The sequence below is a fragment of the Kogia breviceps genome, chromosome 7 (assembly GCF_026419965.1).
Source record: "Kogia breviceps isolate mKogBre1 chromosome 7, mKogBre1 haplotype 1, whole genome shotgun sequence".
In the NCBI taxonomy this organism is placed as follows: Eukaryota; Metazoa; Chordata; class Mammalia; order Artiodactyla; family Physeteridae; genus Kogia; species Kogia breviceps.
The window spans coordinates 63,110,425-63,133,623 of NC_081316.1; the positions used below are offsets into that span (position 1 = coordinate 63,110,425).

The following is a 23,199-nucleotide window of genomic DNA, read 5'->3' on the forward strand; positions in this document are numbered from 1 at the left end:
ACAACTGTAGTGGCTTAATACAGCAAACATTCATTATTTTACAGTTCTGTGGTCCAGAAGTCTGAAATTAGTGTCACTGGGTTAAAATCAAGGTGTTGGCAGGGCTCTGTTCCTTTCTGGAGGTTACAAGGAACAATCTGTTTTCTTGCCTTTTCCAGCTTTTGGAGTTGTTTTTATTCCTTAGTTGGTAGCTCTCTTCCTCTGTCTTCAAAAGGTGGATGGAGTGCGGAGCGGCTGGGCCCGTGAGCCATGGCCGCTGAGCCTGCGCGTCCCGAGCCTGCGCTCTGCAATGGGAGGGGCCACAACAGTGAGAGGCCCGCGTTCCGCAAACAAACAAACAGAAAAAAAAAAAAAAAAAAAGGTGGATGGAATGCTCCTCACATTGAGTCACATCTCACATCTTACCTCTTATGTAGTCCAATCTACCTCTTCCTCACTCTTCTGCCTACTTTTTCCACGTTTAAGGATCCTTGTGATTACACTGAATCCACCTGGACAATCCAGAATAACCTCCTCATCTCAAGATCTTTAATTTAATCACACCTGCAAAATCCCTTTTGTCGTTGAAGGTAATATATTCATAGGTTCTGGGGGTTAGGATGTGAACATTTTTAGGGAGCCATTATTCTGCCCACCACTGAGACCATGCAAAAACAGTTTAGATTAGAATTAATTTCCTGGCTTATGATCTTGGGTTAAGTTACTTAACCCCTCTGTACCTCAGTTTCCTCACCAATAAAATGGGGGGATAATAGTCTATCTCAAAGGGTTGTTAGAGGTTTAAAAGAGAGGGTGCTTAGAACAGTATCTGGCACAAGGTAAGTACTATGTGAGCATTTATTAAATACATTTTCATAACACTGATTCTTACTATATGTCAGGCACTATTCTCGATACTGGGGATATGGATAGTACGGGTAGGAATATGACTTGCTCTCAAGGAACTCAAGGCATCAGATACACAAAGAAAGTTACTATGCTGTCTGCTACATGCCATTAAAGGCATGGAAGTATTATAAGATTACAGCATTGTGAAGGCTCAGGGAAACTTAAGAAATATTAGTTTAATGAACAAATGAAAAGGACGTTTGAGCTGGGCTTTGTAGAATGAATAGGTGTTGGCCAGTGAGATAAAGAGAGAAGGGCTAGAGACATGAAGAAATGTGTGTTCAGAGAACATTATCATTTCAGTGTGGCTGGAACAAAAGATATACCATGTGAGATGAAGCTAGAAAGGCTGGTGTAAGCACCAATGTTGTACAGTGCCAAGTTAAGGAGTTTAGATTTTATCCTGAAAGCAACAAAACCCTTTCAGAGTATTTAAACAGGGGAAGACATATCTGTGGTTTTAAAAGGAAATTCTGGTCACCAGTAAGAATGGGTTGAATCTGGAGAGACTGAAAGCTGCTCTATTTGTCTACATCATGGTAGTGAGTGAAGAGAAGGGCAAGGACTTGAGAAATAGTTAGGATACTCTACAAGAACTTGGTGACCAATTTGATAAGAGTGTTGAGAGAGGAAGAATGGGGGCTATGTTCAGGTTTCTGGGTCAGTGGACTGCTGGATGGCGGTCCGTTCTCTAAGACCAGAAAGTAACGTGAGTTGCAAGCTTGGGGGAAAAACGTAGTAGGAATAGCCAACATTTCAAAGGTCTTAATACGTGCTAAATTGCACTTGCTATTATTATGGTAAAACTGAGGCTTAAAGAGATCAAGTTAAGGATGCATACGTATAGAGAAATTGTGGCTTAGAAATGTTAAGGTCCTGTCACTAACATTTGTATAGCTGGAATTTGAAGCAAAGCAATCTGATTCCAAACCCTTCGTCACTAATGTTGTTTCAGTTTGGGTCATGTGGAATTTGAGGTACAGTGGGGTATGGAAGCACTGCATTGAAAAATAGAAGAGGCACTGGGAAATACAGAACCCGAGCTCAGGAAAAAGGTTTGCGTTGAATGTAGCCTTCAGGTAGGAGAAAAGCGGGAAAAGAAGCCCATTCTTTTCTGTCTGTAACAGCAGTTGAAACCTCCATTATCATTTCTTTGCCCCCTTCCCCCCTCCAAAAAAAAAAAAAAAGAAACAGTATAATAAATGTCTGGCTCTGAGGTCCCAGGAGCTGGGGTAGTTTCCAAATTCAGCGCTTGGCAAAGAGCTAGCAGATGCCGTGGTGTTTTATAACCTGAAGAGGACCATAAGACTAGGGGGTGAGCCATCTTTTTCGACACACCACTAACGCCCCCCGAAACCGTCCCAAAGCCTTCCCGTGTCCAAGGAGCCTGCCCCTGTATAGTGTGAGGGTCTCGAGGAGAGACGCGGGCGCAATGATGTCACGCGGCGGCCGGGTGATTCCCTAGCCTCTTGCGTCATGCGCCGATGACGTCATTCGAGGAGCTTGCTACCCGCCCTCCAACCCGGTTGGCCTCGCTCACGTAGGTCTGTCCAGCCCTCCCCGCCCCCTCCCACCTGCGGGAGGCGGGCCGAGCCAGGCAACGCCGGCGCCTAAGCCTCACAGGGGAGAGGGCGGGGGCCAGTGGGCGAGGCGGTCGGCCCGGGGGCCGGCGTACAATAGCTCGGCTTAGGCTGGGGAGGCGGCCCGGCAGCGGCTGCAGCTGCAGCTGGAGTCCAAGGTGTCGGCAGCACCGTAGACGCCCCCTCACGGTTCCCCCCTCCCCCTCTGCTCGTCGGTCGTGCCTACCCGCCGCCTCCCTCCCCGGCTCTGCTGTCCTACTCCACAGACGCTTTCCCTCAGACTCTTATCCCCTCTTTCAAGGAGCCCCGCGCTCGCGAGAGCCCCTTGTCTCCCCACCTCCTTCCCCAGAGGCCGCTCGAGCTCCTCACATCTCTGACCCTGGGAGCACGCACCCCCCTCAGCCGAGTCGCCTAGCTCCCTCCGCCTCCCCCCTATCCGACTCTCCCCACGGTCGCTGACCACCCCCCTACCCCCGCGCGGTCCTGAGGGACTCCCCGGCGCGAGCGGGGTGGGGAGGCGCCGAGAGAGCGGCGGCGGCGGCGGCGGGAGGGAGGGAGAAAGTGAAGCGTCCCTTCGTGCACTCGCGCGCTCACTCCCGGGCTCGGCCGCCGCCTTCGAGCAGGAGAAGGAGGAGGAGCCGAGTCAAGCCGAACGTGCGCGGAAGGTGAGATCCGGCCTCCCGCCCGGTACCCCTGACAGTGGAGCTGGGGCGGCGCGGGGTGGGGAGCCGGGGCCCATTCATTCTCCGCGGCGGGGCAGGTTGGACGGGGGCGCCAGGTGAGGCGAGGCGGGGGCGGCCCCTGCGAGGCTGGCCGCTTCTGTCGGACCAACAAAGGCCCCCTGTGTACTGACCGACTCAGCCTCCGGTCTCGGACGCCTGGGGCCCCGAGGGGCCCGGGGGAGGACAGGGGCAGGGGAGGGGACGGGAGATCCGACAGGTCCGGCCCCGGGAGCTACTCCCTCCCGAACTTTGTGGCCCTCCGATCCTAACCCTGGCCCGCGACAGGGAAGCCTAGCAAGGCGGCGTCAGATTCATTGTGCACGAAAAAATCACCCCTGTCCAAGCCGTGGGGGGGAAATCACCTATAAAGTTGAATTCCTTGAAAAATACGAGTGGATCGTGCTTGACTTGTGCTGCCCCTCCCCCACCCCGGGAATACTCTAACATGTGGAGTTAAAAACAAACGGGGAAAGGAGAATTGGAGTTACTTTATGTTCATTATTCCATTTCAAAAGACGTGATTATTATAGCCTTTACTGTATTGAATATTTTCACAGCAAACATTACCGGGAGTGTTTTGGAGGAATACTCGAGAAGTTGTGGGTGTTGGGAGCAAAGTGCTTGTTGTTTGTTAAGCCCTTTGGGTAACTGTCGTATGCTCCCCCCGCACCCCCCCGAACTGTGAAAGGTGAAGGGAAGGGTTAGTACTATAGTTACCAATAAAAATTCGAATCCACTAGTCTAGCCTTTATTTGAAGAGTTGTTCCTGAGAAAAATCTTTAGTTTTGCCTACTGTGTCTTTGGGTTCTCTCTCTCAACTTTATCAGGAGAAAACAGGAGTCAGCAGTACACAGATGCCTCCTCGTTGGTCTTACCTTATGACTTCCTGTGTGACCTTGAGCAGGTGACTTCCAGTCTTAAAGTTCCAGGAGTTTGCTTTTGTGCCCTAGAAACAGGCAGATGCCTACCGCCGACTTAGTTTTTTTTTTTTTTTTAAGTCAAAATGTTATTTTTATTACTAATCAAAATGCAAAGTTAAATATGGAACCAAGTGAATCTTCTGATACCCCCTGACTTAGACCGAGGCACCCATACATTTAGTCTTAGGTCCAACTGGACAAGAAAATGCTTCCTCTGTCTCCCCTCAAGCAGGTACAAAGCATCCCTTCTCTATAGACAAGCAGGATTCTCATAAAATAAGCTCAAGATTTGTTAAAATACTCACAAACACACACACATGCATACAGATATACTCATATATACATATATGTATATATACAAATATCAGTACATATGGTTTTATACAGAAATATGGATTTATATACAAATATGCTGAACTATCAATACGTATGTTTCTATATAGGTATATTTTTATTTTACTTTGTCTTCATTAGGTGATATAGGAATTGCCATTTTATTAATTTGATATGAGTGCTCTGATATATGAGAACCGACTTAGTTTTCAAGACTCTACTGAAGCATCCCCCCACCCCACTACCCCCAGTGTGAAGTCTTTGCTGGCATCCACCCCCATACTCCTCTCAGGCAAAACTTTCTCACTGGGTCCCTCAGAGGCCTGGTAGGATTTCTCCCACAGCACTTGTAACATTTTTTTGTTCCTATTTGGGAAATCCTAAATCAGGTGCATATGAAATCCACCTCACCTCAACCAGAAACTCTGCTTCTCAGAAGGCATTTTGGAACGATGGACCCTGAAACATTCGCTGAAGCTTACCTACGTTAGCTCATGGGTCTATCTGGTAAATTTGGTTATTCAGTCATTCATTTATTTACCCAACATTACTGGAGTCTGGAGAGCTACTGTGTTTCAACTCTCCTGCTAGGGCTATGGGGATTTAGAATCTATTAAGACACTCCCTGTCTTCAAAGAGCTCAAAGTCTAGTGGGTGAGGTAGACATGTAAACAATGAAGGCTTTCCCTAGTCTCTACTCCAGTTGTACAGGGAGTAGTGTGCAATAATTGAGGCTGCTGGACCTGTTTTTCAGGTCTTGTCCTGGCCAAAGTGAGTCCTTCAGGGAAGGTGGTGACCTGCTTCTCATCTATAAAATAGCACTTGACAAAGAGCTTGTTCAGTTCAATTCAGTATACATTTACTAAACACATGTTATGAGGCCCTGTGCTAGGTTTGGAGGAAGGAGTGCTTTCTAAAAGGAGGGCACTGTGTATCCAGAGCGATCTTTGTAAAACAAAACCCAGTGATTTATCCCCACCCCAACTAGTCATTGCCTAAAGATAAAATTTTATACACTTTGACATGAGTAAGGAGCTCTCAGAGATGAGAATACTGACAGCCTTTGGAGCCTCATTTGCTATAACTCCCCTGCCACTCTCTTCTCATCTCTGCTTTTGCACGTGCTGTTCTTTCTGCCTGGAAGGCCACCCTGTACCTGCCTGTGGAGAAGTGCTTGTTGGACCTCTGGGAAGCAGTCCCTTAGTTTCTCCTCCTATTACCTCCATAGAATGAGTTGCTCTTTCACCCTCTGGCTCATGTACAGACCACTCTTAGAGGTCTCTATAGCTCTCTATTGCAAATATTTGAGTTTGTGCCTATCTTTTCCATGAACCTGTGAATTTCTTGAAGGCAGGATCTGTTTAGTCCTGGTGCCTAGCAAAGTTTCTGGCAGTGAATAAAGTGTTTGAAATGAATGTATGAATAAAGAAGCAAGTCAAGACCCATGAGTTAGAGGTTACCTAATTCTTTGGGTTAGAATAATTAGCTCCAAGTGTGGTCTCTGCACCAGCATCATCAATACAATCAGGAAATTTATTAAAATTGCAAGTTGTTTGTCCCATTCCAGACCTACAAATGAAAAACTCTAGGGTTGGGGACTCCAAATATTTGCTTTAACAAGTCCTCCAGGTGATTCTGATACTTGCTAAAGTATCTATCTCTTCCTGATCTCCTGTCTTTCTCTAGTGATACTTAAAGCCATACAAGGGCCTGTTTGACTCCACACAAAGGTTTCTCTTCCTTGTGAAGTTCTTAAAATGTTTTGTTTCTTTCACTTTCTTATTAGCCCTAAGATACCATATCCAGTTTTCTCCTTTCCTAACTTCTCTCTGGGAGATTGGCTTCATTTGTTGATTCATTTATTTGTAAACACTTGTTGAGTCCTTCTCTACCATATGCCAGGTCCCATGCTTGGACAGGATGTTCAGATATCCATAGGATGTGGTTCAAGTCCTTAAAGAGTTAAAGATACTACAACATGATGTGATAAGTGTGGAAAAGAAGAAATTAGAGGGATAAAGTGATGCATACTCATAAAGATGGGACAAAGCTGTTTTTCTAATTTTTTTTCTCAGTTTTGGAATAGTTTATCAAACAAGCATCATTTTGATAAGCAGACTTTAAAATCTTTTTAAATTAAGAGGTTGGTGGCTTTATTGGGGAAAACTAAAACAAAAATCAAGATAGAATCAGCATTTGCTAATTTGAGATAATTCTCAATTCTGTTGTTGATGTATTTTCCTTTCCCCCCTTTATATCTTTCTAAATCATGACTAGAAAGTAGGGGAAAAACCTTTTTTTTTTTTAAATAGTAAAGAGAGAAGTTTAAGTTTATCAAAAAGAATATGCTCTTTCATTTTAATTCCTAAGGACTAACGTTATAATTTGGGATGGGGTGGGTAATAAAACACAGAGAAAGTCAGGAGACCTTAATTTAGTCTCTGTATTACTGCATGACCTTATGGAAGTAATTTTATCTTTGTGCTGTTTGTCCTAACTGTAAAATAGGGTTAGTAACAGTTGCTATGACTAGCTTACAGCTATGAAGCAACTGAAAAAACATTGAATATAAAGAAACTTTTGAAAAGTATAATTTGTTAACTGGTTGTTAGGTGGTGGTAAACTTATTAACAGCAGCTTACATTATCGAACAACTGTTATGTACCAGATACTACACAAGATATTTTTTCCAGTCTTCAAAATAAGCATGTAAGAAGATTGCTAGTATCTCTATATCATGGATAAGGAGGTTGAAACTCAGACTGGCAAAGGGAACTTGTTTAAGCTTTTGTTGAAAGTAAGCGGCAAACCTCAGTTCTAGTCTATATCCATCTGATACCAGCAGTTATGTGGCATGTTCATTACCCCAGCTGCTTTAATTTTTCTGTATGGCGGGTGTAGGAATGTTTTGTAAGTGTACTGCTGTGAGAGTTAAAATCTTTCTTCATTTAGCCTCCTCTCTTTTTTTGTGCATAGAAAGACTGGTGAAGAAAGACTTACATGGATTTACATTTATCATTCATTAGGAAAAAGAATAGCACCTTTCCCTGGTGCATTTTGTTCAGTCTTCACAACAGCCAAGTGAAATAGATATTTCCATTGGCTTGCGCAAAGGCGCATCATTAGCAAATGACTAAATATTGGTTTAAAACTACATTTTTTTGAATCTAAATGTACTTTATTTTAGCCACTATATCATATTGCCTTTTAAACTCTATCAGGCTAAACTTTGGGGCACTAGAAATGTCCTTTTAGATTGCTTTCTAATCTCTCTAACCTCTTCTCACTAAGAAATCCCAACTGAAGTCCACAGTTTGAACCCCCAAAAAATAACTGCTGATAAAACTCTACCAGATGGTCATGATATTGCAGAGTTATAGGATAACACTTCTTTACTGAAGTTGAGAGATCAGACTTTATCCGTGTTCTGAGTCACCTGTGCCTGAATATTCATTTTTCCTTTGCCAATGTAGATTTATTAACATAATGTAATACATTTTTCTGCTTTAGTGTTAAGCTTCATCTCTCATAAATAACTTCCTCCGCTCTCCCATCTAGTCTTTGAGATGGGCGAAATCTTCTATGTGCCAGGATCCTCCAGATTATCCTGTCTTTAGGAATAGTGTAGTAACAAGTCAAGGAAGAACCAGAGGTTCATTGATCCCTCATAAATATGATTTTGTTTGGTATTGATTAATTCTCTAAAATTTATCTAAGTCTTAATTATAAAAAGTCCATTATGTTTTGGCTCTTATTCATGGAGTCAGGGTGTGGTAATTTGCATGCAGCATTGGAAATTCATTCTTGTTTATGGGGCTTTCTTCCACTTTTCTACTTCCAGTTCTCTCCAATGTCCCTTTCCCTTTCACACTGTCTAAGTACCAACTGAGGCTGCAGGGACATTTTTCTCCTTTATAGAATCTGTCTTTTGAATCTTTTGGGATGATAAATGATAGTGACAGTATATGTGTGGCCTCCACCCTCATCTGCCTGCCTATATCTTCAAGGCCTAGCTTTCCTTATTCTCTCTTTCCCTGATTTGCACAAAGGGATAGATGGCTTTCTCATTTGAATCCTTGCCTCATAGTACTTTGTATATTATGGCAATATTATTTATCATTTTTCTAGGGAAGGAGGTGTAGAAGGAAGAGCACTAAATTTGAAGTTAGGCAAAGACCTACTTGGACACTTAACTTATTTAAATCTCTGTTTCTTCATTTGGAAAATAAAAATAATACCTAACTCACAGGGTTGTTGTGAAGATTAAATGAATAACATATGTGAAAATTAATTGTAAGATGTTAAGTTATATAGATGTTAGGTACAATTGTTGTAATTTTATGACTGCAATTATGTAGAGCAGTGGTTTTTAATTTTGGCTATGCGTTTGAACTAGTTGTGAAGATGTGAAGAAAAATACAGTCGCTTGGGCTCTATCTCAGGTCTACTTAATCAAAATCTCTTGGAATCTCTATTCTTGAAAAGTTATAGATGATGCTGATATGCAACCAAGTTTGAAAAGTACTGCCTTATAATATTTTGCATAAATGTCTTTGGTACTTATTATATGAAAACTGTTTTAACTGTCATCTAAAGTCCCTTTATTTGCTAAACACATATTAAACCTCAGGCATTGTCATGGGCTGTGAAGGAACAGATAGATGATACCTTGTCTCTACCTTTAAGTTTATATTTGAGAAACAAACATGTCTGTAGACAACTGTACTATATTGAGAAAAAAATGACACATGGATATATATACTGGTGCTATGTGAAGACAGAGGAAAGGCATCTACTTCACCTGAAATAGGGGTGGTCTGGCAAGCCTTCTCAATGGAAGTGACACCTAAGTTGGATTTTGAGAGATAAGCAGGGGTTAACCAAGACAGTGGGGGAGAGGTAGAAAGAGAATGGAGAAGGAGGACCTTCCTGAAAGAGAGAGACGTATGAGGGCTAGAAGGCTTGAGAGCATGTTTGGGGAACTCTGAGTAGTTTAGTACACTTAAAGGATGGGGTGCGAGGTGGGGAGTGGTAAGAGCAGACAGGAAAGCAAGGCTCAGACGATGAATGGCCTTTTGGATAGTGTACAAAGTACTTTCACTAATGTTATCTCACTTTATTGTTTCAGCAACTCCGTGGGTTAGCTAAGACAGGAATTATTTTATGTTCATATTTTAGAAGTGAAAACAGAGGTTAGTTGAATTGCCTGAGGCTGTACAGCATAGCTGTGGTTTGAGGACCAGTCCTTCTGACTCTTGAGCTCGTGCTTCTTCTAATACACTGTAGCTCTCTTATACTTTTATGGTGTTGTGAGGATCAGGTGAGCTCTATAGATAAATGCATAGCAATTCATAAGCTGTAAAGTGCTTGACTCATATTGGCTATTAGTTGGGAGTTTGGACTAAGTGACCTATAAAAGAGCTTTTACCTCTAAGATTGTGTGGGCATTTTCTTGGATTTTCCTTAATCATTTAAATAGACTTTTTTTTTTTTTTCCAGGAGTTGGTAACCAGGGTCCAGCAAGCTAAAATGGTGTCAGATAGTCACTCTTCCAATTTGAATGTCTTTACTCAAACCCCCTTGTTTTTAAAATACATTTATGTTTCTTTTATTATGAAAGTAATATGTGATTCTTGTAGAAAATATGGAGAATACAGAAGAATAAAAGGTAAAACAAGGACAACAACAAATCTATCAGAGTTTTATTGTAGAAAGATAACCAATAGTTAAGTATTATAGCATTTCATCTGTACCCTTCTAATCTTTTTTAAAAATGAGTTTGGGATAGTCATCTCCCTGTTTCCCAGCCACCTTCTCCCCCCAGCCTCATTGTATGTTGGGGATAAACGACAACAGGAACAAATCAGCATCCTCAGCCTCATTACAACTGACCTTTTACTGGGGTCTTTTCACAGTGCCAAGTACTTTACATTTGGTTTTTCATTTATTCCTCAGAATAATCCTATAAGAGACATACTGTTTTATACTCATTTTACAGATTAGAAAATTTAGAAGCAGAGAGATCAAGTTGGGATTTGAAGACATTTTTATGATTATTACTGTGTAACTATGGCAAGTCACTTAACCACCCTGAGCCTCCGTTTTCCTTAGCTGTCACATAGATGTTTTAAATTTTTTAAAATTGATTTTTAAAAATGAATTTATTTACTTATTTATTTATTTTTGGCTGCGTTGGGTCTTCATTGCTGCACATGGGCTTTCTCTAATTGCGGCGAGCAGGGGCCACTCTTTGTTGTGGTGCGCGGGCCTCTCGCTGTGGTGGCTTCTCCTGTTAGATGTATTAAATTTGATGCCAACTTCTTAGTTCAAATATTTTATGACAGTGTTTTTAAATTTTTTTATTTATTAAAAAATTTTTTTAATCTTCTTCTCTCCCCTGCCCTCACCCTTACTCCATAGTAAAATAGTCCATGATCCCCATAGTCCATCAGTAACAGTATTTCACTATGGAAACAATTCTCAGTGGGCTAGAATAGTAAAATTTAAATTTCCAGGTTGGGGCATGGGTAGAGAGGGACTTGGTATAGTTGGAAGGACTCTTAGTTCCCCAGTCACCTGTTGAAGAATTACTATTTTATAACATTTTCTTCTATTTAAGATATTTTTCCCATCTGGAATTACCTGGCTGGTCCAGAGTCTGATATTTTTGTTTTGTGTCCAGGTAAATTTTGCTTGGTCAGTTCAAGAAGTTATCTATATGTAATCTGCAAGGTAACTTAAAACAAGAAACTAGATGAGCAGAGGGGAAAAATTCATTATGATACACTTTTGTAAGTCCACGTTTCCTAAGCAGCCTAGAGACAATTAATATATATTTAGGCTTTACTGTTTTCAAAACACTTTCGTATACAATCTCATTTAATTCTGTCCTTAATGCATCATATTTTTACAGATGGAAAGAAGTTAAGTGGCTTGTCCATGATAACATAGCTGGGAGTTTGCAAATTGGAATCGTTAATCCATATCATCTGTCTCCAAATCTGGTGTTGGCTCCTGATCATTTGGGTGCTGCCTTGACCAGTGGCACTTCCTTCATTTTCCCTTGACTTAAAAAAAAAAATCCTGGTTCCTTGGAGAATGTTAAAAGCTATTTGCAGTTCATTCTTTTTCCAAAAATCATGTTGTTTCTATCCATTGCCAGTTGCTAGAGAGTCTGAAGTTGACTACTTTGTTAAGGTCCCAGGCCACTTGGGAATGGCTGCTGAGAATATTCTTATGTGTGGGTTGGTAGAGTAGGGACAAAACATATACACTTCCACATGCATACAAACCAAATGCATCTCTACAGTGCTTCTATTTATCTATCCCTTAATTAGTCTACAGATATTTGTTGATCACTTCCTATGTGCCAGGCATGTGCTTAGTACTAGGGGTACAATCATAAGCAATACAGAAATGGTCCTTGTCTTTGCTCTTATAAAGCTTATACTCCAGAGGGGAATAAAGAGAAAAGCATTAAATATGCAAATAAGTAGTTGCAGGTTTTGATAAATCCTACAGAAGATAAAGGAGTAGGGTAGAGAATTTTGGAGTGCTAAGAGGAAGGCCTCATTAAGGAGATGATACTTTTAAAATAAGATATGCAAGATAAATAGATACTAGTCATGCAGAGAATGGAGTGTAGAGCATTGCAGGCAGAGGGAACATTTTAAGTGCACAAAGGCCCTGAAAATAGGTAAAAGTTTAGAGCTATGATGTTCAGTATGGTAGCTACTAGCCAGTGGGGTTACTGAGCATTTGAAATGTTGCTGGTTCATGTATAGATGTGCTATAAGTGTAAAATACATACCAGATTTCAGGCTTAGTACTGCATAAAAGAATTTAAAGTAATTAACTTATTTATATTGATTATATGTTGAAATGTTAATATTTGGATAAATTGGGTTAAATATATTTTCAAATTAATTTAACTTGCTTTTCCTTTTTAACTTTTAAAATATAGCTACTGGAAAATTTAAGATTACATATGTAGCTTGTGTTAGTGGCTTGCATTATACTTCTATTGGATAACACTGGTTTAGCTCAACATGGAGGAACTAAACACAGGACATTATGCACCGTAGGGAGCAAGAGTGAATGGTATGAGATGAAGCTGGTGTGGTAGGAAGAGACCTTTCAAGATGCTACCCTGTGCAGTATCCTAGTTAATCCTGAGAGACTGAGAAGGGATGAATAAATCAGATTTTACAGAAAGAGACAAATAGTGACTGCCCAAACCACCCCCCACCGCTTGGTGCTAGAATGAGGAGATGAACCAGCACTTTTAGCATAGTGTCTTGAGTGTAGAATGTTCTCTATCATTGTCAGCTAAAACAAACAAATAAATATTGAGGAGTAAATTGACTAATCAAAGTTAACGGGTGCACAGGCTCCAGACGCGCAGGCTCAGCGGCCACGGCTCACGGGCCCAGCCGCTCCGCGGAATGTGGGATCCTTCCGGACCGGGACGCATCGGCAGGTGGACTCTCAACCACTGCGCCACCAGGGAAGCCCGACTAATCAAAGTTTTTAAGTGGTTTTGAGATTGCCTCTGGATATCTATAATATCTAAGTAGAACTCTTTGTCAAAGATTAAATTTTTTATTCAACTTTTTTTTTTTTTAAATTGTTTTGGCGCGTGGGATCTTAGTTCCCCAACCAGGGGTCAAACCCACGCCCCCTGCATTGGAAGTGCAGGGTCTTAACCACTGGACTACCAAGGAAGTCTGAATTTTTTATTAAAAAAGAAAAATCCCTTCTTTAGGCTGACTCCTCTTGAAGCAATACACTTCTTTCAACTATTTTGTATGTTTAAAAATTCTTTATAATAAAATATTGCGATGGGAGTATGTTTAGTGAGCACTCATATACTCATTTAGGTTCTATAATATTTTGCTATATTTGCTTTATTGAATATCCATCCCTTAATCTATTCATCAATCCATCTTATTTTGAAGCATTTCAAAAAAAGTTGCAGACATCAGTACACTTCACCCTTAAACACTTTAGCATTCATACTCTTACGCACTACTCTATGGCATTATTTGATTAATGTTTGTCTGCCCTACTAGACCCTATGCTCCAGAGAATCATTTGTCTTTAAGGCATGACACCTTAAAGAGAAAGAATTTTAACATAGTACCCCGTCCTTAAAATAAAAAGTATCTTTTTTTTTGCTCCCCGTTGTAGTCACAGTTCCTAACATATAGTAGCTACTCCATAAATTTTTTTTTTTACATTTTTAAAAATAAATTTATTTATTTTATTGATTTTTATTTTTGGCTGTGTTGGGTCTTCGTTGCTGCGTGCGGGCTTTCTCTAGCTGCGGCGAGTGCGAGCCACTCTCATGGTGGTGCGTGGGCTTCTCATTGCGGTGGCTTCTCTTGTTGAGAAGCGCGGGCTCAGAAGTTGTGGCTCACGGGCTCTAGAGCGCAGGCTCAGTAGTTGTGGCGCATAGGCCAGCCGCTCCACGGCATGTGGGATCCTCCCAGACCATGGCTCGAACCTGTGTCCCCTGCATTGGCAGGTGGATTCTCAACCACTGCGCCACCAGGGAAGCCCCATAAATGTTTTCTGATTGAATGAATGAAAGTGGAGCTGGCATTCAAACTGAGGTCCTTATGACTTCTTCACTCAAGTTTAGCAAACATACAAGAATCCTTTCAATTGTCTGGTGTTGGGAGAGGCCAGGAGAGAGGAAACCTCACTGTGTTAAATATTTAGGTGCCCAGTACAAATATCTCTGACCTGAGTCAAAGTTGAATGCATGCCCTGGTGCTAGCTAAGGATGTGGAAAATTCTTAAGCTGATCACCAGCTACTTTGCCATTCTGGGTCTTTCTTCATTTTATTTGAGTTGAAGAATTAAATGTTACTGAAAAATGGCATTGGATTAAGGCCCTTTTAGGCATATTTGCCTTCCAGAAGTTTCCTTTAAAAAATTTTTTTTAGTACTCTCCCAGACAACATTTCAAAATTGTCAGAGTTCTTTTAGGTTAGCACCAATTTCTTTATAGGGCCACAATTCTAGTAAGGCTTAACACATACAATGTTACTAACTTTATTCCATTAAAAATAACAGAGCTCTATTTAACAAACTATTTTGTAATACTGTTAATAAATTTAAAATTCAGGCACAATTCCATCAGTCAAATGAATAAACTTTTGTTTCCTTTTTTCTTGTATGTAAACATACCTATTTACATAATTATAATCACAATGTAGACCTACATTTGTTGTTTGCCTTTTTTTCTTGACTTATAAACATTTCCCCCATGTTACTGTGTAGTGTTCATTATAAAATTTAAGATGGTATTCCATAATTTGCCTAATACCATTTTATCAGTCGGTGTTCTACCAGAGAAACAGAACCAGTAGAATTCTTTAGCAGGGAAACCTCAGTTTTGCCCTTTCAACTGATTGGGTGAAACCTACACAGATTATGAAGGATAATCTCCCTTGTTTAAAGTCAACTGAATGTAGATGTTTACTGTATCTATAAAATACCTTCACAGCAGCACCTAGTTTAGTGTTTAATTGAACTACTGGGTACTATAGCCTAGCCAAGTTGACATAAAACTAACCATCACAATCATTTAGGTTTTTTTCCCTGTAATAAATTACACTGTAATTTTATCTGTAACACTACATATAGCTTTTTACTTTCAGACTTTATTTCTTTAGAATAAATTACCATAGGTGGAATTACTGGATCAAGTGATATGAAGACCTAATAGGCTCTTGACAGGATTTAATATTTGCAAACTGAGAATACCACCACAGCCTTTCTTTTAATGATTTCTTCAGGAGTTGGTCTGTTCAATTGACGTATTTCCCATTTCCAAAAGCCTATTTTTCCCCCCTGTATTTTCTAGCTCTGGAAATAGCTGCTTTTCTTCAGGGTTATCTTCAATTCTCCCCTCAGTCTCCACCTGTCACTTTCTCTTTTGTGCTTTCACTTCTCTACTACCCCTCACTTTGTCTCATTTGTCACAAATAAAATAGAAGCTTTATATTCCTACTTCTGAATCTGAGAATCTACTTGGATTGTACCCATGTTTGCCTTCACTCCTTTTTTTACAATGAAGGAAATGATTCTCTTTCAAGGAAAGGCCTGATCCTTCATATGCTTTTAGATTCCTTCCTGTGGTCCTGTCTTAGAAACCTCACTTCACTACCTCATTACATTTTACTTTCTACTGAGAAGCAGCATTGAAATGTTTTATTTAAAGGAAAACAGTTTTCCCCTTCTCCACCAAACAAAAGCGCTCCTGAGATCCCATGTCAGCCTTCAGCTAAGTGCTATTTTTGCTTTCCTTCAAAACTAGTCTTCTTTAAATAGCTGTTTACAACTTCTGCTTCTAATTCCTTACCTCCCATTTACTTGGCAGCCTACTCCACACTGCTTCTACCCCCATCCCCCCACCTTATCACAACTGCTTGTGCTAAGGCCCATAATGACCCCTATGGTGCCAAATCTACTTAAAAAAAAAGAAAAAGAGCAAACAACCCCAAAACCGTAGCCACACATACATCACTTCCCTTCCCATAATCCCTTAATATCATCAAAATGTTCAGTTGTGGTGCAAATGTCATACTTTTCTTTCTTTTTTTTTTTTTTTTCTTTAACAGTTTGAAACAGATAAGGGCTACACAGAGAGATTGGTTGACATGTCTTTTATGTCTCCTTTAATCTCTAAATTTCCTCTCAATCTCTTTTTTCCCCCTTTCAGATTATTTGTTGAAGAAACCAGTTGTCCTATAAAGTTTCTCACTGTCTGGATTTTGCATCTCCCTGTTATAATTTAACAAGTTCCTTGGTTCTATACATTATTTGTAAGTTAGTATCTAGAGGCTTGATGAAATCCAGGGTTTGTTTTTTTTTTGCATGGTCACTTTATAGGTGTTGGTGTGTTCTTTCATTGAGAGGCTCACAGTGCTTGGATGGCTCTCTTTTTGTGTTGTTAGCAGCCACAGAATTTCCTTTTCATTCTTATCTTTCTGAATCTCTCAGTATATTTGCCTTTATTGATTACTCCCGCTTAAAATATGCTTTGCCTTCTGTGATATCACTTTCCTTGTTTGCCTCCTACCTCTGACCATTCCTCAGTTTAATTTGTTGCCTTTTTCTACAATGTTGATTTTAAATGTTGGAATTCCTCAAGGGAGAGATCCTCTTCTCTTACACTGTACTCTTTTTCTACTTGATTTCATTCATTGTCCTAACTTTGAATACTATATATATGCTCTCAACTTCTGTATTTCCCCAGATATCTCTAGTCTAAAGGTCTCTCCTTAACTCTAGACTCATATATTCAATTGCCCACTTGAAATTTCCACTTTGAGGTCTTACAACATCTCCTTCTTTATATACTCTAAACTGCATTCTTTTCCCACAAACCTGGTCCTCTCCCAGTTATCACTGTCTTAGTAAGCGACATCTTTGTTTCTCTAGTTGCTCAAACTAGAAATTTAAGGTTCATCCCTGACGCCTCCTTCTCTCCTGACACCCTTCTCTCCTGTCCTTCATATGGATAACTCCACTCCCTATCTTGTTAATTTTACTTCCTATGTATTGCTTGAATCTATCTACCTCTCTCCATTTCTGTTGTCACTTCTCTAATCCAAACTACCATCATCTCTACCTTGGACTATCTTTTTAAAAATATTAATTAATTAATTAACTTATTTTTGGTTGCATTGGGTCTTTGTTGCTGCGTGCGGGCTTTCTCTAGTTGTGGCGAGCGGGGGCTGCTCTTGGTTGCTGTGCACAGACTTCTCATTGTGGTGTCTTCTCTTGTTGCGGAGCACGGGCTCTAGGCGCAGGGGCTTCAGTAGTTGCAGCAGGCGGGCTCAGTAGTTTTGGCTCGCGAGCTCTAGAGCGCAGGCTCAGTAGCTGTGGCGCACGGGCTTAGTTGCTCCGAGGCATGTGGTATCTTCCTGGATCAGGAATTGAACCCGTGTTCCCTGCGTCGACAGGCGGATTCTTAACCACTGTACCACCAGGGAACAGGGAAGTCCCCACCTTGGACTATCTTTTAACAGAGTTCTTTGCTTGAAACCTGTAAAAGCTTTTTGTTTTATTTAGGAGAAAATATAAAATCTTTCTTTTTTTTTTTTTTTGGCTGTGCCACGTGGCTTGTATCATCTTAGTTCCACAACCAGAGATCGAACCCGGACCCACGGCAGTGAAGGCGACGAGTCTTAACCACTGGACTGCCAGGGAATTCCCAAATATAAAACCTGAAACGTGATTTTAAGTTTTTGAGTGACCTGACCTTGATTTTTGCTTCTCTAACTTCATCTTGTGCCACTCTCCACCTCAGTGGCTGTGCTTCAGAGTGATTGGCACTGTTTTTCCTCTCCGCCCCCCCCACCCCCTTATACAAAGTTTGAGAAAGTCTTTCCTGCCTCAGGGCCTTCACACCTGTTCTTCTTCCCTGGTATGGTTTTCTCCATTTCTGGCTTCTTCACAAGTCTAGGTTTTCTCTGCCTCCCTCTTTTTCTGCTTTAAGAAAATTGAGTATATTCTTCTTTCTAAATATTGGTTATCTACTGGAAGCCAGGACCCATCTGATCTAAAGAAGATCCCCTCTATTTTCATCTTACAGTATTTGTTATTTTCTGTAATGGCTTTTATAATGACCTGTAATTCTGTTTGTTATATGTCTAGCCTTTCAGCTCCATGGAGTCAAAGATCATCTCTTTTGTTCACCTTTGTACCCCATCACCTAGTACGGTGCCAGGACAACAGTGAGTGTTGTAAATATTTGCTGAATGAATGAGCTCACATTATCAAGAATTATCAAGCCTTGTCAGTTTTATCTCTGAAGTTATTTCCAAATTTGTTTTTATCTTTCTATCCTCTGTGCTCTGGTTTAGACCATAATTATCTTGTCTCTATATTTAAAAATTACCTCTGAACTAGTGTCCTGGCCACCAGTCTTTTTGTTTTGTCTTTTTCATTTTTAAAAATTTTATTGAAATATAGTTGATTTACAATATTGTATTAATTTCTGCTGTACAGCAAAGTGACTCAATTATACACATATATATACATATTCATTTTCATATTCTTTTCCATTACGGTTTATCACAGGATACTGAATATAGTTCCCTGTGCTATATAGTAGGACATTGTTGTTTATCCATCCTGTATATCACAGTTTGCATCTGCTAATCCCAAACTCCCAATCCATCCGTCCCCTAACCCCTTCTCTCCCTTGGCAACCACAAGTCTGTTCTCTATATCTATGAGTCTGTTTCTGTTTCATAGATAAGTTCATTAGTGTTATGTTTCAGATTCCACATATAAGTGATATCATATGGTATGTGTCTTTCTCTTTATGACTTCACTTAGTATGATAATCTCTAGGTCCATCCATGTTGCTGCAAATGGCATTATTTCATTCTTTTTACGGCTGAGTAATATTTCATTGTGTGTATATATTCCACATCTTGTTTATCCATTCATCTGTCGATGGACATTTAGGTTGTTTCCATGTCTTGGCGCTTGGAAATAGTGCTGCTGTGAACATAGGGGTACATGTATCTTTTTGATTATAGTTTTGTCTGGATATATGCCCAGGTATGGGATTGCTGGATCATATGGCAACTCTATTTTTAGTTTTTTAAGGAACCTCCATACTGTTCTCCATAGTGCTGGCCACCAGTCTTTCTGCATTCTTATTCATCCATTATTCTGCCTGGAGTAATTTTTCTGATCCTGTTACTGATTTTCTTAAAAACCGTCAGTGTATCCCCGTTGCTGGTAGGATAACATGTTAATTGATTTGTTATTCAGGGAACATTACACTTTGACCCCACCTACTTCTTCAGCCTCATCTCTCTTGACCCTAATCCATCCCTAAAAAGACTGAGTTTACTACACTTTCATATGTTATATCACTTTGTTCCCTCAGCCTGGAATTCCTTTTTCCTCTATGCTATTAAAGCTCTTCATTCTTCAAGATCCAAATGGGCTGCCATTTCTTCCATGTAGGCTTGCAGCTATCATCCACCCATTCATGACTATAAATTCCTTGATGGTATGCTATAGACTAAATGTTTATGTCTCCCCCAAATTCATATGTTAAATCCAAATGCCCAAAGTGGTAATATTTGGTGGTGGGACCTTTGAGAGGTGATTAGGTCATGAGGGTGGAGCCCTCATGAATAGGATTAGTGTCCTTATAAAAGAGACCCAGAGAGTTCCCTCCCCTCTTCTGCTATGTGAGAGAGAAAATGGCTATCTATGAACCAGGAAAAGGGTTCTCACCAGACACTGAATCTTCTGGTGCTTTGATTTTGAACTTCTTAGCCTCCAGAACTGTGAGAAGCAAATTTCTTTTGTTTATAAGCCACCTAGTCTATGGTATTCTGTTATAGCAGCCCAAATGGACTGAGACAGGTAGTACTTTGTTTTGTTCCTTGTTGTATACTCAGTATCTTGAACAGTGTCTGACATGAACTAGGCTCTCGATAAGTGCTTGTTGAATTATTGAATAAAATAATTTATCCACTCATTCAACAAATATTTATTAAGCTTTTTTGAATTTCCATAGCACTCTTTTGGTCCTGTGCACTATAATTAGATATATAGATGTTCATTTGTTATCCATAGGAACTGATCACTTATAAAATTGCTCCCCACTCAGACATCCCTCCCTGCTCACCACTGGGCTCTGTCCTCCTCACTCTCCTTGTCAGTAAGTGCATTTCAAATGGTAGGATAATTAACATCTAACAATATGATGCAAGTAGATTCTAAAATGAAAACTGAAATTTCTGTAAAACATAAAGAATTTTATGAATTTGAAATAAAGTGATATTGGAGAATGGCTTGAACCACACACACAAAAGTCATTGACAAATGAGGATTAGGTAAAATTAGACCAGTTTAAAATTGAAGGAAAAATTAACGTGAGTAATGTCATAATAGGCGATTCAGAGGACAATGAGTAACAAAGGATTAAGAGAGACCCTTGGCAAAAATTGGTGAAGCTCCTGAATATTTTTACAAAACTGATCCTCTCATCAGCGTGTTCTGAAAGCCAAATGTGAAATGACTGATGTTTTTGGTTTAAGAATTACCTTAGTGGCAATTATAGCTTAAATTTTGTTAAATTACAAATTACAAAATTCTGTTTTATACTTATTTTGATAAATTAAAGGCCCCATCTACTTTTTATTTATTTTATTTTATTATAATTTTGTCCTTCATCACTTAAGTGGCATTTTTGGGTATTCGTTATACCCAGATAATAAGAATCCCTTTGTATACACTTGTCCCCCATTAGATTTATTTCCCTGACGTTGGGGATTGTGCATTATTCATTATATTCCTATGGGTCCTAGCTCAGAGTCTGCCACATAGGAGATACCTAATAAAGCAAAGGGTTAGGAAGAAGTGAACAGTAATTGAAGAGATTTGGAAAAGTGTCTTGAAAAGGTACTGTTTGGGGAGGGGAGCTAAGATCCCACAAACCACGTTGTGTGGCTAAAAAAAAAAAGGTACTGTTTGGTACAGTTTGTATGGCAGGTGAATGAGTAGGGTTTGACTGTTAATACTTTGTTCTGTCCAAATAGAGAACATCTCTTATTCTTCCTTTTGCTAGCTCCTGCCTAGTGTGTACTTTAATATTCAGAGTCTGGTCTCTGCCCCAATAGCTCTTGTTCTCATTCTAATTCTTCCTAGAGATTGAGATGGAAATGAGGAAGGCTTTGGGCTGCTGCCTGGGCATCCACATTCACGAGAACTTAGAAATGCAGAGGGACCAAATGCCATGCCTGACCTAGATGAATCCAGGTCAGCCAATCATTGCTTTCTTGCCTCTCCCTTTGTTCTCTGTGCTGCCAGCCTTCTATTCTGCAGGAGGTTTATGCTACAGCTGTTTGTGCCAATTAATATAATGCTAATATCCCCTTTAATGAAAGCATGGAAACACAGGGTCTCAGCCGGTGGATAAGAACAGTATAGTGTCAGCTTTCAAAGTACCTTTTCACTAACAACAACTGGACTAGGCACCTGAAAAATTTTTGATGTTGTTTTTGAAACTGTAGAAACAGAAGCTCAAAGTGACCATTGCTTAGGGAATCTAACCCCTCATTTTATGGCATAAGGAAACAAAAACCCTCAGAGATGGTCAACCTCATGCCACATTAACAGTTCCATGCTTTCTATTTTAACAAAGCTCTATCTCATATAAATATAATTTTGTCCTCTATATTGTGTAAAAGTTAAAAACCTCTGCTACTGACCTAACTTGGAATCCTATGGCTCTGCCAATTCCTGACTCTGATCTGGGGGCAGTTACTTAACCTCTGTAGTTTTAGTTTCCTTATCCTTAAAGTGGTATTAACAGTAGCACCTACTTCATGAGTTTGTTACCAGGATTACATGAGGTAATAATTGTAAAGCAGTTAGCAGATTCTGGCACAAAACAAGTACTCAATAAATGTTGGCTATCATAAGTATCCATATTACAGGATAGGGAAGTGAAAATGAGCCTAATGAGCAGTGCTTTAATTTACAGCCCTGTCCTTTTTTTTTTTTAACATCTTTATTGGAGTATAAATGTTTTACAATAGTGTGTTAGTTTCTCCTTTACAACAAAGTGAATCAGTTATACATATACGTTTTTTCCCATATCTCTTCCCTCTGGCATCACCCTCTCTCCCACCCCCCCATCCCACCCCTCTAGGTGGTCACAAAGCACAGAGGTGATCTCCCTGTGCTATGTGGCAGCTTCCCACTAGCTATCTAATTTACATTTGGTAGTGTATATATGTCCCTGCCCCTCTCTCACTTCGTCACAGCTTACCCTTCCCCCTCCCCATATCCTCAAGTCCATGCTCTAGTAGGTCTGTGTTTTATTCCCGTCCTACCACTAATCTCGTCATGACATTTGTTTTCTTAGAGTCCATATATATGTGTTAGCATGTGGTATTTGTTTTTCTCCTTCTGACTTACTTCACTCTGTACAACAGACTCCAGGTCTATCCACCTCATTACAAATAACTCAGTTTCATTTCTTTTTATGGCTGAGTAATATTCCATTGTATATATGTGCCACATCTTCTTTATCCATTCATCTGTCGATGGACACTTAGGTTGCTTCCATGTCCTGGCTATCGTAAATAGAGCTGCAATGAACATTTTGGTACATGACTCTTTTTGAATTATGGTTTTCTCAGGGTATATGCCCAGTAGTGGGATTGCTGGGTTGTATGGTAGTTCTATTTTTAGTTTTTTAAGGAACCTCCATACTGTTCTCCATAGTGGCTGTATCAATTTACATTCCCACCAGCAGTGCAAGAGGGTTCCCTTTTTTCCACAGCCTCTCCAGCATTTATTGTTTCTAGAGTTTTTGATAATGGCCAATCTGACCGGTGTGAGATGATATCTCATTGTAGTTTTTTTTTTTTTTGTGTGTGTGTGTGTGTGTGTGGTATGCGGGCCTCACTGTTGTGGCCTCTCCCGTTGTGGAGCACAGGCTCCGGACGCTCAGGCTCAGCAGCCATGGCTCATGGGCCCAGCCGCTCCGCGGCATGTGGGATCCTCCCAGACTGGGGCACCAACCCGTGTCCCCTGCATCGGCAGGCGGATTCTCAACCACTGCGCCACCAGGGAAGCCCTCATTGTAGTTTTGATTTGCATTTCTCTAATGATTAATGATGTTGAGCATTCTTTCATGTGTTTGTTGGCAATCTGTATATCTTCTTTGGAGAAATGTCTGTTTAGGTCTTCTGCCCATTT

General features: G+C 40.4%; 1 protein-coding gene across 2 annotated transcripts in view; it reads left to right on the forward strand.

Moving 5' to 3' along the window:
• Positions 1–2,364: 2,364 nt before the first annotated feature.
• The window catches only part of PAK1 (p21 (RAC1) activated kinase 1), a 150,100-nt gene continuing 129,265 nt past the window's right edge, over positions 2,365–23,199 (forward strand). The window contains exon 1 of one of the 2 annotated variants that reach the window (XM_067038432.1): positions 2,365–3,133. The gene's annotated coding sequence lies outside the window, so the exon portion shown is untranslated. The remainder of the gene's footprint in view (positions 3,134–23,199) is intronic. The other variant, XM_059069512.2, reaches the window with a different exon arrangement.